The 16740-nt window shown below is 38.8% G+C and overlaps 1 protein-coding gene across 10 annotated transcripts in view; it reads right to left on the bottom strand.

Moving 5' to 3' along the window:
* LOC123498633 (zinc finger protein 621-like) overlaps positions 1–16740 on the bottom strand; it is a 138279-nt gene that overhangs the window by 8565 nt on the left and 112974 nt on the right. The gene's annotated exons all lie outside the window — the stretch shown is intronic.

Consider the following 16740-nt stretch of genomic DNA (forward strand, 5'->3'; position numbering starts at 1 on the left):
GTGTGTGTGTGTGTGTGTGTGTGTGTGTGTGTGTGTGTGTGCATTGCATTTACCTAGTTGTAGTTTTAAAGGGCCTGGGCTTTATGCTCGTGTGGCCCCGTCTCCATATCTACACTTATCCAATCTTACTTTAAAAGTATGCACACTCGTTGCAGACACTACTTCTTCATTCAAACTGTTCCACGTCTCAATAAATCTCTGCGGGAAACTATATTTTTTAATATCTCTAAGACATCTTCCTTTTCTCAGCTTTTTACTATGCGACCTTGTGCTTCGGATGTCATATTCTTCTCTCAGGATCAGTTTCTCATTATCCACTTGGTCCATTCCGTTCATCAATTTATAAACTTGTATCAGGTCTCCTCTCTCCCTTCTTTGTTCCAGTGTTGGTAGATCCATAGCCTTTAGTCTCTCCTCATAAGTAATCCTTCAAATTCTGGTACCTCCTATCTCAAAGCCCACCCGCTAGGAAACCGTTGCCCCGAGTAAGGAAGCCTACACTTGGACCGTGGACAGGATTCGAACCAGTGCGCTTGGAGACCTCGCGGACCCCAAAGCACGCATGGTTCCACTGTACCACGGCGGCCCTCTCTTGTACCCTATCAACTATTCTAGTGTAGAAACTCAGTAAATTTGTTACACACGACCCTCTTTTTCTAAAACCAAATTGGCTATTTGATATCAATTTGTTGTCTTCCAAGGAACTCAATCCATTGTTTCTTTATTACTCTTTCACACATCTTACATATTACACTAGTTAGTGATACTGGTCTGTAATTTAGAGGTTCTTCCTTCCTTCTGCTCTTATATATAGGAACCACCTCAGCTCTTTTCCATTCCACTGGTACTGTTCCATTTTCTATTGAGCATTTTATGATGTATATAGGACTTGCTATATAAAAAAAACTTTGTTTACACCTATATTCCTGGTGCCAAGGCAGATTTAAAAGCTGGGCGCTGATTGGCTGCACCCCTCTCTCGATAGCACCCACGAAGATGCTGTGTCTCGTATGTCCAGTGAGAAATGTTTTTATTTTATATGCTATAACTCACTTCATATAAGGGATAGCCATATTTGGTTAACACCGTAAGACTCAGCAGTGACTGTACAATCAAGATGTATTGTAGAAAATTAACAAAAGAAAAAAGATAATGGTATTATGACGAGTTGAACTGCGACGATTTCATAAAATTTTTTATATCCTGTTTTCTTTTGTTCGTTATTTTCAAAGGATGTTCATTGAATGCTGAAATATATAATTGCATCATATAGGAAAAACTCTCATGAACACAAGTGATATCAGAACGCAGATAAACCTCCACTTTAGGAAAACATAGAGTCATTTGTAACCACATGTTACTCGCTGCAGCCGAGTTGCCGCAAGTCTCCCGCCTTGTCTGTGGCTCATCTCATCTCTGCTTTATTTTTTGGTATTCCATAAAAGATTTCACTTTATGCATTACAAAACAATTCTTTCTTGGGGGCAAGGTTTGTAAAAAGCTAATAGAAATGTTTTTTGTGAATATAAATGCGAGAATGTGAGAGAATTTATACGTAGCTCCTCTAATTTCCAATGACTCATATGACATCATAAAAGTAGTGGTACACCGGTGGCCCAATATGCTGCCAAACGTATATATAATTTTTTTCTTTTTTTTAACCCATATGGTATGTTGGGACAAGCCCGGAATGCATCCCCCCCTATTTCCATTATTTCCTGTGGGAAAATTACGTCCGCTTAACGAATTTTCGCTCTATGAACAGCTTTGACACCCCCTATCCTGTTCTTTAAGCGGAGTAATACTGTACTGTACAACAGGTAGTGAAGATCAGCTGATTGTCGGAACGGTGCCAGTGCGTCCTTCCTCGACCGCGTCTGTCTGCATGTATGTATTTACCTAGTTGTAGTTTTACAGGGCCTGGGCTTTATGCTTGTGTGGCCCAGTCTCCATATCTACACTTATCCAATCTTACTTTAAAAGTATGCACACTCGTTGCAGACACTACTTCATTTAAACTCTTCCACGTCTCAATACATCTTTGCAGGAAACTACATTTTTTAACATCTCTCAGACATCTTCCTTTTCTCAGCTTTTTACTATGCGACCTTGTGTGCGTGTGTATTTACCTAGTTGTAGTTTTACAGGGTCTGGGCTTTATGCTCGTGTGGTCCCGTCTCCATATCTACACTTATCCAATTTTTCTTTAAAACTATGTACACTCTTTGCTGATACCACTTCCTCACTCAAACTGTTCCAAGTCTCAACACATCTTTTGGAAACTAAATTTTTAACATCTCTCAGACATCGTCCCTTCCTTAATTTCTTACTATGCGATCTTGTGCTTCTAAAGTCATATTCTTCTCTCAGGATCAGTTTCTCATTATCCACTTCATCCATTCCGTTAATCAATTTATAAACTTGTATCAGATCCTCTCTCTCTTCTCTGCTCCAAGGTTGGTAGATCCATTGCCTTTAGTCTCTCCTCATATGCCATCCCTTTAAATTCTGGAACCATTCTTGTAGCCATTTTTGTAGTCTCTAATTTTCTTATGTGTTTCTTTTTATGGGAGTCCACACAACTCCTGCATATTCCAATCTAGGTCTTATTTTAGTACTTATCAATTTCTTCATCATTTCCTTGTCCATATAGTGAAATGCTACTCCAATATTCCTTAGCAAATTATACGTCTCTCTGAAAATTCTATCAATATGGCTAACCGGTTGATTATTTTCTTCCATTGTCACTCCCAAGTCCTTTTCCTTTTTACTTTTTCTAGTTCTACTCCATCTCCCATCTTATAGATTCCCACTGGTCGTCTTTCACTTTTTCCCATTTCCATGACATGGCTTTTGTCCACATTGAATTCCATCTCCCATTTTTTGCTCCATTTCCAGATCTTGTTTAAGTCTTCCTGTAGTATTTCACAATCCTCTTTTGTTTAATGACTCTGCACAGTTTTGCATCGTCCATAAACAGATTTATGTAGCTGTTCACTCCCTCTGGCATGTCATTTATATATACGAGAAAAAGTATTGGTGCCAATACTGACCCCTGTGGCACTCCGCTGTCTACTGTTCTCCACTTGGACTTCATATCTTTAACTATCATCCTTATTTCTCTCCCCCTTAAGTAATTCTTCATCCATCTCAATGTGCTTCCTTTTAAGCCACCCTTCTCCTCTAACTTCCATAGTAATCTTTCATGTGGCACTTTATCAAAAGCCTTTTTTAGATCTAAATAAATACAGTCAACCCATCCCTCTCTCTTGTACTTTATCAACTATTCTAGAGTAGAAACTCAATAAATTTGTCACACATGACCGACCTTTTCTAAAACCAAATTGGCTATTTGATAATATTTTGTTGTCTTCAAGAAACTTGATCCATTGCTTCTTTATTACTTTTTCACACATCTTGCATATTACACTAGTTAGTGATACCGGTCTGTAATTTAAAGGTTCTTCCTTCCTTCCGCTCTTATATATGGGAACCACCTCAGCTCTTTTCCACTCCACTGGCACTGTTCCATTTTCTATTGAGCATTTTATGATGTTGTATATTGGACTTGCTAGTTCTTCCCTACATTCTTTCAGTATTCTGCCTGAGACTTCATCCAGTCCCATTGCCTTTTCCTCATCCAATTCCGTCATCAACTTTTTATTTCAAGCTTGGTTACTTTAATCTCTTTCATATAGACAGTCTCTCTATTACCCTGTGGTCTTTCAAATTTGGATTCCTTAGTAAAGACCTCATGAAATTTACTATTTAACAGTTCTGCCATACTTTTGGGTCTTCCACCATTCCGTTTTCTCCTTTTAACCTTTCTATTGTTTCTTTTTGTCTTATTTTTCCATTTATGAATCTGTAGAACAATTTTGGTTGTTCCTTACATTTTTCGACAATGTCCTTTTCATAGTTCTTTTCTTCTTCCTTTCTCACCTTAGCATATTCATTTCTTGCTGTTTTGAAGTTTTCCTTATTTTCTGGATTTCTGTTTCTTCTCCACCTTTTCCATGCTCCATCTCGTTTCTCCTTTGCCCTAGCACATCTTGCATTAAACCAATCTTTCTTTCCTTCTTCTTTAGGTCTATATTTCGGAACATATTCCCTGACCCCAGTTTTGTATATTTCCAAAAATAAGTTATATTTCTCTTGAACCGTTAATGAGTTTTCCATCTCCTCCCAGTTTACGTTTTAAAATAGTTCTTGAGATTCTCAATATCAGCCTTTCTGTAATTTAATCGGTCTCCTTTGTATGATTCATCTCTATCTTCCTTTCCTTCTTCTATATCCATCTCTAATATTACATGGTCACTCTTTCCCAATGGGCACTTGTATCTTATATCATCGTTAATTGGTATATCCCTTGTAAAACTAGGTCTAATCTTGCCGCTCATCGTTTCCTCTGAATCTTGTGTTTTCCTTTACTCTTTGGACCATCAAATTATCTATCATTAGGTTCAGGAATCTATCTCCCCAGGCATCTTCCCCCATACCACTTTCATAATTTTCCCAGTCTACCTCCTTACAGTTGAAATCTCCTACCAATATCACTTTTCTCCTTTCCTTAATGATTCTTGTAAGACTCCTTATTGTGTCATCTATCATGTCTCTATATTCTTGGTTAGTCCATGAGTTTGTTTTGGTGGCACATATGTTCCAATGATTGTTAACTCCTTTTGTTAATATGCATCTTAACATACAGTATTTCTGATTTTCCTTCCCCAAACTCCACTTGATTTACCACTATCTCCTTCCTTAACATCATCATGACTCCTCCTCCTCCTTTACCCACTTTGTCTCTCCTCCATATATTATACCTTTTATCTATGTCTATTTTTATTGCCTCATTTAACTTTGTTTCCACCAGGCATACAATATCTGGTTCTTCTTTCTTTATGTAATCTCTTAATTCTAATTTACTAGATAAAATCCCATCTATGTTTGTATACATCATTTTTAATCTCTTGTTCTTATCATTTTTAGTTAAACTTGCTCCATTCTTTTCTCTTCTTTCTCTTTTATATACCATTTCCTTATCCTGTCTCCTATAATTCTCCAAAAAAATGCCTTCTCCTCCTCTGACCTTTCATTATTTTTTCTCTTGCTTCTGCCACCAGTTCATTGTGTCTCTTCCTTTCCTCCTCGTTTCTATTTTTCTTTATATATATATCTTTGCAACCTTCTGTTTCTCTGAGTTTCGTTTTTCTATATAGTACTTTTTCTGCTGCTGCTTGTGATTTTAGTAATATCTTAATTGGTCTCACTGTGTGTGTGTATTTACCTAGTTGTACTTTTACAGGGCCTGGGCTTTACGCTCGTGTGGCCTCGTCTCCATATCTACAATTATCCAATTTTTCTTAAAACTATGTTGCTGATACCATTTCTTCACTCAAATTGTTCCAAGTTTCAACACATCTTTGTGGGAAACTATATTTTTTAATATCTCTCAGACATCTTCCCTTCCTCAGTTTTTTACTATGCGATCTTGTGCTTCGAATGTCATATTATTCTCTCAGGATCAGTTTCTCATTATCCACTTGATCCATTCCATTAATCAATTTATAAACTTGTTTCAGGTCCCCTCTTTCCCTTCTCTGTTCCAGGGTTGGTAGATCCATAGCCATTAGTCTCTCATCATATGTCATAGCGTCAAATTCTGGAACCATTCTTGTAGCCATTTTTTGTAGTCTCTCCAACTTCCTTATGTATTTCTTTTTAAGGGGATCCACAGAACCCCTACATATTGCAATCTGGGTCTTATTATAGTACTTGTCAATTTCTTCATTATTTCTTTGTCCATGTAGTGAAATGCCTAGCACACCTCAGGTGTGTGTGGTGGGTGACTCTCAGGTTAGGTATTTAGATAGCACTTTCTGTGGGAAAGACAGGGATAGGAGGACGAACGTGTGTATGCCTGGTGCAGGTGTGAAGGCAGTGAGTGAGGAGGTGCAGAAGAGGGTTGGGGGGATGGAGAGGGAGGGTGTAGTAGTTTTGCACGTAGGTGGGAACGATGTCAGAGCAGGTGGGTCGGAGGAGTTAGTGGCAAGATTTCGGGAAATGTTAGGCAAGATAAGGGAGAGTGGTAGGAGGTGTGTAGTGTCAGGAATCTTGCCTCGTGTGTATGTTAGCAGGAATGGTTGTCTAGAGCCATTGGTGTGAATGATCGGGTAAAAGGGATGTGTAAGGATGTGGGTGTCAGCTTTGTGGATGTATGGGATAGGTTCTATGGGCGAAGGGATTTGTATGCTAGGGATGGCGTGCATCTGAGTAGGAAGGGTGTGGATGTGCTGAGTGGATGTCTGGAGGGGAGTTGGGATGGAGTGTAGGGGGTGAGGTAGCAAATGCATTCCAGAAGAAAGATGCTAGACATAAATTAGATAGGATAAACAGAGATAGTGAAAAGATTAGGAAAGATTTCCAGGTGCAAATAGGAGAGAATAAGATTAGGATTCCAAATAAGGAGACAGCATCTAGGAAGGTAGCAGGACTTAAATGTTTTTATGTAAATGCCAGGAGTCTTAGGAACAAGAAGGACGAGTTATCTAGTTATATAGTTGAGGAGGGCCTAGATGTTGTATGTGTCACAGAGGCATGGGTAAATGAGGAAAAGTTTAGGAAAATAGGAAAGAATATGAAGTAGATGGATACATTATGTATTTACACCAGAGAATTGGTAGGATAGGCGGAGGAGTAGTTATTTATGTAAAAATCCTTCATTTCCAGTCAGGTTAATGGTATTAAGGTAGATAACAGAGTAGAGTCCTTATGGCTGGATGTTAGAGTAAACAAAAGTAAGGTTATTAGAGTAGGAGCTTTTATAGGCCACCTAACCAGTCAGCAGATGTAGACAACCTTATGGTAGATGAGATAAATAGGGGTGTACTAGTCAGACAATTATCTTAGGGATTTTAATCTTAAGTCAGTAAACTGGGAGAGGATGGTAGGAGATGCTAGTGAAAATAAGTTTATGGAAAGTTTTCAGGATAACTATTTAGTGCAGATGGTAGATAAACCTACTAGGGGGAGGAAGGTTTTAGACATAGTACTAACAAATATTGAGCATTGTTTAAAGGAAGTTGAGGTAGGAGAGACTTTAGCAAACAGTGACCACCATATAATTAGATTTATCATTAATTCCAGTAGGGATAATATAGTGAATAAGACTAGAGTCCCAAACTATCAGAAAGGCAATTATGGTAGGTTACGTCAGTTATTAGGAGAGGTAAACTGGGAAGATAGTTTTGGAATTAAAACTGCACAGGAGATGTGGGATATTTTTAAGGTTGTAGTAAAGGGTATAGTGATGCAGTGTATCCCTTACAAAGATATAAGGCAGAGAAACAGGAAGCCATTATGGTGGACTCATGAGATAGGTAGCCAGATCAGAGAGAAGAAGAGGGCATATAGAGAGTTGCAGAAAAGTGGGAAGATGTAGATTTGATTAAGTACAGACAGGTCAGAGATGATTTGAGTAAGGTTATAAAAAAGTAAAAGACAGGCAGAGATAAAACTAGCTAGAGCTGGGAGTAAAGATCCCAAAAAATTATATAGTTATTACAAGGTCAGTGATAAAAGAAATAAGGATAGGATTGGACCACTCAGAAAAGATGGTGTAGTAGTGGATCAAAATGAAGACATAGTAGAATTATTGAATGAACAATTTTCTTCAGTATTTACTAGGAAAGAATAGGAAATCCTGTTACAAACAGTGCGAGTAGTTTAAGAGCTTTAGAAAATATTGATATAAAACCGGGAATTATTAGGAAATTTATTCTTGAACTAGACGATAGGAAAGCCAGTGGTCCTGATGAGCTACATGCCAGAGTACTTAGGAGGGTGTAGACAGTATTTCTGAAGCACTTAAGTTAATCTTTGAAAGATCACTTAGGTTTGCTGAGATACCTCAGGACTGGAAGTTAGCTAATGTTACTCCAATATTTAAAAAGGTAGGAAGGATGATGCGAATAATTATAGACCGATCAGTTTAACTAGTATAGTATGTAAGATACTAGAGAAAATCATTAAGGGTAGTATTTGGGAGCATTTAAATGAGAATAGATTAATTAGAGATACCCAACATGGCTTTAGATCAGGAGGTCCTGTCTTACAAATTTGCTCGATATCTTAGAATATATTACCAAGGAGTTAGATGATGGAAATAGCATAGATGTTATATATCTAGATTTTAGCAAGGCGTTTGATAAGGTACCGCATAGGAGGCTAGTGTACAAATTGAGACTACATGGGATAGGGGTAGGTTAGTTGACTGGATTAGTGAATGGCTTTCTGATAGGAAACAGAGAGTAGTATTAAATGGGGCAATGTCTGAGTGGAAGGAAGTGGTTAGTGGGGTACCCCAAGGATCAGTGCTAGGACCTCTTCTTTTCTTGGTGTACATTAACGATTTAGATTTAGGAATTAGTAGCAAAGTATCAAAGTTTGCAGATGATACTAAGATAGCATGTGCAGTACAGGGTGAAAAGGACAATTACAGAATACAACGAGACCTGGACAGGCTGATAGCATGGGCAGACAGGTGGCAGATGGAGTTTAATTCTGATAAGTGTCAGGTTATGCATTTAGGTAAAGACAACACAAACTTTAACTATGAGATGGAGGGATGTTGGCTAGAGGCAGTAGAGGAAGGAAAGGATTTAGGAGTAGTGATAGACAGGACTATGAAATTTTCAAAGCAATGTTTAGAAGCAAGAAATAGGGCAAATAGGATCCTGGGTTTTATAAATAGAAATGTTAGTTATAAAAGTAAGGAAGTGGTGCATAGCTTATATAATTCCTATGTTAGGCCCCATTTAGAGTATTGCATACAGGCCTGGTCACCCCACTATAGGCAGGATATCAACATGTTAGAAGCAGTTCAGAGAAGAGCAACTAGGATGATACCAGCATTAAAGCGCCTGGAGTATAGAGATAGATTAAAGGAATTAAACATGTTTTCATTTGAGAGGAGATGTATAAGAGGGATATGATAGAGTTATTTAAAATGTTTTCAGATACAAACTACATAGATGTGAGATCTTTCTTTACCTTAGAGGAGGAAATAGGACTAGAAATCATGGCAGGAAGATTAGAAAGCAAGGCTGCAGGTTAGATATAAGAAAATATTTCTTTAGTCATAGAGTGGTAGACTTCTGGAATGCATTGCCAGAGACGGTTGTAAATAGCACTAGTTTGACAATGTTTAAAAACAGATTAGATAAGCACTTAAATTCATTAGATTTATAATTATGTATAGCACTGCATGATAGTTTTATAAGAAATTTACTATAGTTAAATAAGACATGATCCCCATGTATGGGGACCACAAATTGTAGAGGATTTCGCTGCAGGACTTAGCCCTGTTAATGGGCCAAATATTTAGAATTAGTATATAATGTATTGTGTACTTGTAAGTGTATCTTTAAGTACTGATGACGAGGTCGCTGTGCGACTGATACAGGATAACCTAGATGGGCCCTGGTGGCCCTTTGTTATCCTATTATTTATGTTATGTTATGTTATATGTCTCTCTGAAATTTCTATCTATATGGCTTACCGGTTAATTGTTTTCTTCCATTGTCACTCCCAAATCCTTTTCCATTTTTACTTTCTCCAGTTTTACTCCATCTCCCATCTTATAGATTCCCACTGGTCGTCTTTCAATCTTTCCCATTTCCATGACATGGCTTTTGTCCACATTGAATTCCTTCTCCTACATTTTACTCCATTTCCAGATCTTATTTAGGTCTTCCTGCATTATTTCACAATCCTCTTTTTGCTTTATAACTCTGCACAGCTTTGCATCATCCACAAATAGAATCATGTAGCTGTTCACTCCCTCTGGCATGTCATTTATGTATATGAGAAAAGTATTATCGCCAATACTGACCCCTGTGGCACTCCGCTTCTACTGCTCTCCCACTTGGATTTCATATCTTTAACTACTATCCTTATCTCTCTCCCCCTCAAATAATTTTCCATCCATCTCAATGTGCTTCCTTTTAAGCCACCCTTCTCTAACTTCCACAGTAATCTTGCATGTGGCACTTTATCATGCCATTTTTAAATCCAAATAAATACAGTCAACCCATCCCTCTCTCTCTTGTACTCTATTGTACTCTACCAACTATTCTAGAGTAGAAACTCAGTAAATTTGTTACACACGACCAACCTTTTCTAAAACCAAATTGGCTATTTGATAATAATTTGTTGTCTTCAAGGAACTCGATCCATTGTTTCTTTATTACTCTGTCATACATCTTGCATATTACACTAGTTAGTGATACCGGTCTGTGATTTAAGGGTTCTTCCTTCCTTCCTTCCGCTCTTATATATGGGAACCACCTCAGCTCTTTCCCATTTTACATCAGCAAGTCGCCTCTACTGAGGTGGAGCAAGCACATGAGATGTTGCCACACGATGCCGATCGCCAATTGCTTTAATTCCGCCACACCAGTCGGACGCGGTGTTGAGCTTCGGTACCACTCCATTGGTTTTTCTATTTTGCAGCAAGGCCACGTCCCCTGTCAAAGCAGGTACAGTGCCTATTATCTGTTATCTAAGTTGAGAGCAGTATAGTGCCTTCCAAGTGGTTTTTCTGTGCGGTGGGGAACATACGAGCTTACAGCTTGTTTTGGTTTTCTGCAGGCGATCAGCTATTCCTCATGTTGTCCCCCACATCCAGTGATGATGGGGCCACCGGTCCTATTGCCTCTAGGAGAGCCAGTGTCTATTCCCAGGATCTTAGTGGCAGGGGCAGTGACTCTGGCAAGAGTGTTCCTTTCGTCGCCGGCGGGAGGGTGTCAAAGCATCCAGCTCATCATGGTGCACTCCGACACGATGTGGTTCTCAACGCCACCTGCCCTTAACCTGCAGCTACACAGCCTTTGGCCCCTCCTTCCCAGTGGAACGTGGTTTTGGATGCTCTGGCGGAGTTGAGGAGTGAAATTAACCAGCTTAAATCATACAGGAGGTCTGTTCCTCCTCCTTCACCTGTACGAGTGGCCACAGGTGCTTCTCCCTCATCCCCAAATTTTAGGGGTTAATTGTGTTGAAACTGACCTGTTTTGGAGAGAAAAAAAAAAAAAAAAAAAAAAAAAAAAAGATCTATATAACAAAAGGAAGAGAAGTGTTTGCTAGCACAGCCCCATGAAAGACAAGCTAACCCTGCTTCTGTGCACCAATGCTAGCGACTGCAAAACTAAACCGCTGCTTTTTTCTAAACTTGGGTTTGACAATGGCTGGAACGAATTACCTGATTTATAGGTATCAATAGTTGAACTTTTTAATACTTGAATGGCCATTTGGAACGAATTAAGTTCGAGTGTCGAGTCTCCACTGTATATGTATATACAGTAATACTCCACTTAACGAACAGGATAGGGGTGTCAAAGCTGTTCGTAGAGCAAAAATTCGTTAAGCGGACGTAATTTTCCCATAGGAAATAATGGAAATACGGGGGATGCGGTCTGGGCTGGTCCCCAACATACCATATGGGAAAAAAAAAAAAAAAAAAAATATATATATATATATATATATATATATATATATATATATATATATATATATATATATATATATATATATATATATATATATACGTTTACAGCATATTGGGCCACCGGTGTACCACTACTTCTATGATGTCATATGAGTCATTGGAAGTTAGAGGAGCTACGTACAAATTCTCTCACATTCTCGCATTTATGTTCACAAAAAACATTTCTATTAGCTTTTTACAAACCTTGCCACCAAGAAAGGATTGTTTTGTAATGCATAAAATGAAATCTTAGATGGAATACCAAAAAATAAAGCAGAGATGAGATGAGCCACAGACGAAGCGGGAGACTCGTGGTGACTCGGCCGCTTCTTCTTCTTCTTCTTGTGATCCTTTTAGCCTGCGTGTTGTCTTTCCCCATGATATTTGTTTCCTCTCCCCTATTGCCTGCTATAATGGATATCATATCTTAGTATTCATATACGCTCATGCTATGAGGATAACCTCGACTCCGTGGCACTGAGTGATAGTGAATTATTGCACTGAGTGATAGTGAATTATTAATGAAATACCACAGTATTTCATTAGTAATTCACTATCACTCAGTGCCACGGAGTCAGGGTTATACTCCTGGCATGAGCGTATATGAATACTAAGATATGAAAGTAACACGCAGGCTTTAAAACGGTCACAAAGAAGAAGAAGAAGCTCGGCCGCGAGTCTCGCGCTTCATCTGTGGCTCATCTCATCTCTGCTTTATTTTTGGGTATTCCATGTAAGATTTCACTTTATGCATTACAAAACAATCCTTTCTTGGAGACAAGGTTTGTAAAAAAGCTAATACAAATGTTGTTTTGTGAACATAAATGCATATATAAGACAGTAACACTAACTGGAGAGGTGGTGTTCCCAGCAACCTCAAAGCAACCTGATAGCAACCTTGTCACTGTCCTTCCAAGCATTCATAGATGTCATTTCGCTGCAAGAGGTTGCTCTGACGTTGTTAAAGAATCTTGGATCCAGCTCCAGGAGCGCTAGAGACAGAGGAGGGGAGCCAGCCAATCACAGCGAAGCTACCGCGTTCGGTCCCTCACCCGGCAAATTCAAACCAAGAAAATTCGCTAAAATAGATGTGGTTGTACGTTATGCAGACTTTTTGGTCAAACTTTATATAGTACGTTAAATCGGAAATTTGTTAAACGAACATTCGTTAAGCGGAGTATTACTGTATGTGTATATACAGTAAGGTCCCGAGTTATGTCAGAGTTACGTTCCTGAAACATGACGTAAGTCAATTTTGTACGTAACTCGAGTTTTTGTACTTTCAAAGCATATCATCGAGTTTTCAACCAATAATTTTTTATGGTTATTCAGGTAAGTAAAAGGTTATATTGTTATATTGGTATATTATTTACAACTATGTAGGAATATATTGATTAGAGCCATGACATAAAGGACTGCAGGTTGCCGAGAGGGGCGGCCTGAGGCCGCCAGGAGGGTGGGCAGGTTGAATGTTGTGACGCCCAGGGCGGACAGCTGTGAGCTTTGTGGAGTGCGGTAGGAGTAGAAGCGTTATATAAGTAAAAGGTTATATTGTTATATTATTTACAAGTATGTAGGAATATGAAACACAAGCTTGTTTTTGTTGTTGATTAGGGCCACGAACACAAAGGACTGCATGTTGCCAGAGGGGTGGACGCCTGAGGCCGCAAGGAGGGTAGGCAGGTCGAATGTTGTGACGCCCAGGGCAGACAGCTGGGAGCGTAGTGCAGTGTGGTGGGAGTAGAAGCGTGGGCAGCGGAGCAGAAAATGCAATAGGAAAGGGCAATAGGGATCAGCAGACAAGCGCAGAAGGTGCAAGTGAGCTGCGAGTGTCGTGTGGCCCAGGCGAAGGCTCCGGAGTTGTTATTGTTGTGATAGATGCGTGAGCCCTCAAGGTCGTCAACCTCCCCGTTGTCATGGTAACGGGCTTCCCATTTTCTTCTTAACTCCCTTACACACAGCTGCTGCCTCCCTTCTCATGTCTTTTAAATATGTCCACTTTTTCTTGTAGCGTAATGGTTTTCCTTTTCTTAGCATCACTGCTATCACTCAGGAGTTTTCTTTATGGTGCCATTGAGCAAGATATTAAGATTCAGCAAACGCAGATGTAGGAACACTCTTGCCAGGGGCGACGGTGTGGTGGAACTGAGGTACGTAGAGTGTTATTGTATTCAAGCATGAGGTGGGAGGTGTGGTGGATAACCACTAGTGACGCCTGGCGGCCAACAATAACAATAAACCCCGCGCTTTACGATTTAGAACTTTTCAATTTTTAAAATCTTAAATTGCCTTATAGTGGACTGACGTAAGTGCAAGTTTGATGTAACTCGAGACCGACGTAACCCGGGACTTTACTATATATATATATATATATATATATATATATATATATATATATATATATATATATATATATATATATATATATATATATATATATATATATATATATATATATATATATATATATATATATATATACAGGCAACCCCCGTTTAACGAAGGTTCACACAACGAAATTTCGCTATAACGAAGGTTTCATTTTACTACCATCTGCTTGTTTAACGAACACCAAACTCGCTTTAACGAAGTTTTATCCAGGTAATTTTTTTCCAAATTTGAAAGCCCCACTGTATCATGCAAGCTGACAGGCTTTTGAATACATCAGGAGCTGCTGGTACTAAGGCCTGCCTCAGGAGAAATCCTGAGACACCTGTAGAATAAAGATCAAGATCAAGCCTCTCGTGGACAACACAGGCTCTGCCGATACAAAGGCCTGACTCAGAAGAAATTCTGTGTCACCTGTAGCATCAAGATCAAGATCAAGATCACACACACCGCTCACTGCCCAGTCAAAACATAACAGCGTCACCAGCAGCTCATCTTCCTTAGTTCAACTTACCACCAAAACGCCCTGCAATGTTGCCTAACGTTCCTAAGAAGACCAGGAAGTGTCTTACTCTCGAAGTGAAGCTGGGTATTATTCACAGACAAGAGAAAGGCCAGAAAACTAATAACATTGCTTCCCACCATGGCTTGACTCTATCTACTGTCTACTATTTTCAAGTCAAGAGACTCTATTAAGAGGACTAGTGAGACCTCATCTTCCTTGCAAGCTAAAAGAACCACCAGAACTCGTGACTCTACAATGGATAAAATGGAAAGCCTTGTGGAAATGTGGTACATAAGTTTTGTATGCAGTACCATGATGCGCACTTTGTTTACATTCCACAGGTTGCCGGTTAGTGTATTTCCCGTTTCACTCTCCCTCCCTTCATAAAGTTAAGATCATCAACATTATAAAGTTACGTACATACATACATTAGTGTACATTATAATGACTTAAATTAAACTACCTAAATGTTTAACTTCATAATTTTTACTTTCATTAACCCGTAAAGTCCGACAGGCCTTAAATACGGCTGCATAGCACACTTCCGATAGTCCTTAAATGGGGCAGCTACTTTGAGCGCTAATAAAAACCGCGCTAGCATTGGTAGCGCTGCTATATTTGGTCATGACGTAGGCCTATGGTAGTACTGTCGGCTCCCAGGAAGCACACCCCTCTAGCCTGCTAGTCTCCCGCAAATTTCTGTGAGGTGCATGAGCGTCGTGTCGCGGTGATAATTATTTACGTATTTACGTATTTACTTATTTAAGGAACTATTATTTACAACTATGGCTACTGGTGCTAAGAGGAAGCTAAAGTTTAGTGATAAAAGTGATAGACAAGGCGGGACAAGACGCAAAGTGCACAGGTTGGAGGTAGATCCTGACCCCGCTATTGTGACAACATCGTCACCCACGCTTGATAAAAACATACGTAACTATAATCAGCCAATATGAGTGAAAACACGAAAAACATGTGAAAACACATAAAAACATGAGCAGTGCCTTACATTATGTAAGAATACACATAAAAGCACCTCCCCCGAGTTGCCGCTACCACAATCTTCTCCAATTATCGGTGATAATTATTTACGTATTTACGTATTTACTTATTTAAGGAACTATTATTTACAACTATGGCTACTGGTGCTAAGAGGAAGCTAAAGTTTAGTGATAAAAGTGATAGACAAGGCGGGACAAGACGCAAAGTGCACAGGTTGGAGGTAGATCCTGACCCCGCTATTGTGACAACATCGTCACCCACGCTTGATAAAAACATACGTAACTATAATCAGCCAATATGAGTGAAAACACGAAAAACATGTGAAAACACATAAAAACATGAGCAGTGCCTTACATTATGTAAGAATACACATAAAAGCACCTCCCCCGAGTTGCCGCTACCACAATCTTCTCCAATTATCGGTTATTATTCTGAGACAACCATAGTGAGTAGAGCAATAAAAACCTGTAGGATGATGCATTGTCATGTCTACTAACAGCAGATTTTTTTCCAGAGTAATTTATAAGAGTTGATTTTTTTTATGATAATTGCGGTAATGGGAGGGTGCGAATTTTGCGGCCATCGGTCTTAGCGGGTTAAACCTTTTACTGTACTATGATGCACTCTCGCTTTGCTTACTCTCAATGGAAGTTCAAATCAGGGGTTAAACTTGTTATAATCGGTTCGCTTAACGAAGTTTCGCTTAACGAAGTGTTTTTTAGGAACGTAACCCCTTCGTTAAACGGGGGTTGCCTGTATATATATACACACACACACACACACACACACACACACGCAGCTACATTAAAAACAAGGCATTAAATGACATAAGCTGGTTTGGAAATATGCAAGAGAAGATGTATCTTGAAGTACAGTGGTACCTTGAGATACGAGTTTAATTCATCCCGTAACGGAGCTCATACCTTAAAAAGCTCTTATGTATCTCAAAACAAGTTTTCCCATTGAAATGCACTCAAATGCCATTAATCCGTTCCAGCCTATCAAAAAAAAAAAAAAAAAAAAAAAAAAAAAATCGGTTAAGAAAAAGGTATAGTAGTACTTCGACATACGATTTTAATTCGTTCCATGACGATCGTTGTACATAAAAAAAAAAATCTTATATCAAATCAATTTTTCCCATAGAAATTAATAGAAATTCAATTAATTCGTTCTTGTGATATGAATTTACCCCCAACCCCCCAAAAAATAATAACATGCTTTAAATACCAACCAAATATAGATTTAATATAATATAAATACAATGTTTATTGTATGCATAATATAAATTAACTATATTCCTCAAAAT

This window comes from Portunus trituberculatus, chromosome 48 (genome assembly GCF_017591435.1).
Source record: "Portunus trituberculatus isolate SZX2019 chromosome 48, ASM1759143v1, whole genome shotgun sequence".
Taxonomy (NCBI): Eukaryota; Metazoa; Arthropoda; class Malacostraca; order Decapoda; family Portunidae; genus Portunus; species Portunus trituberculatus.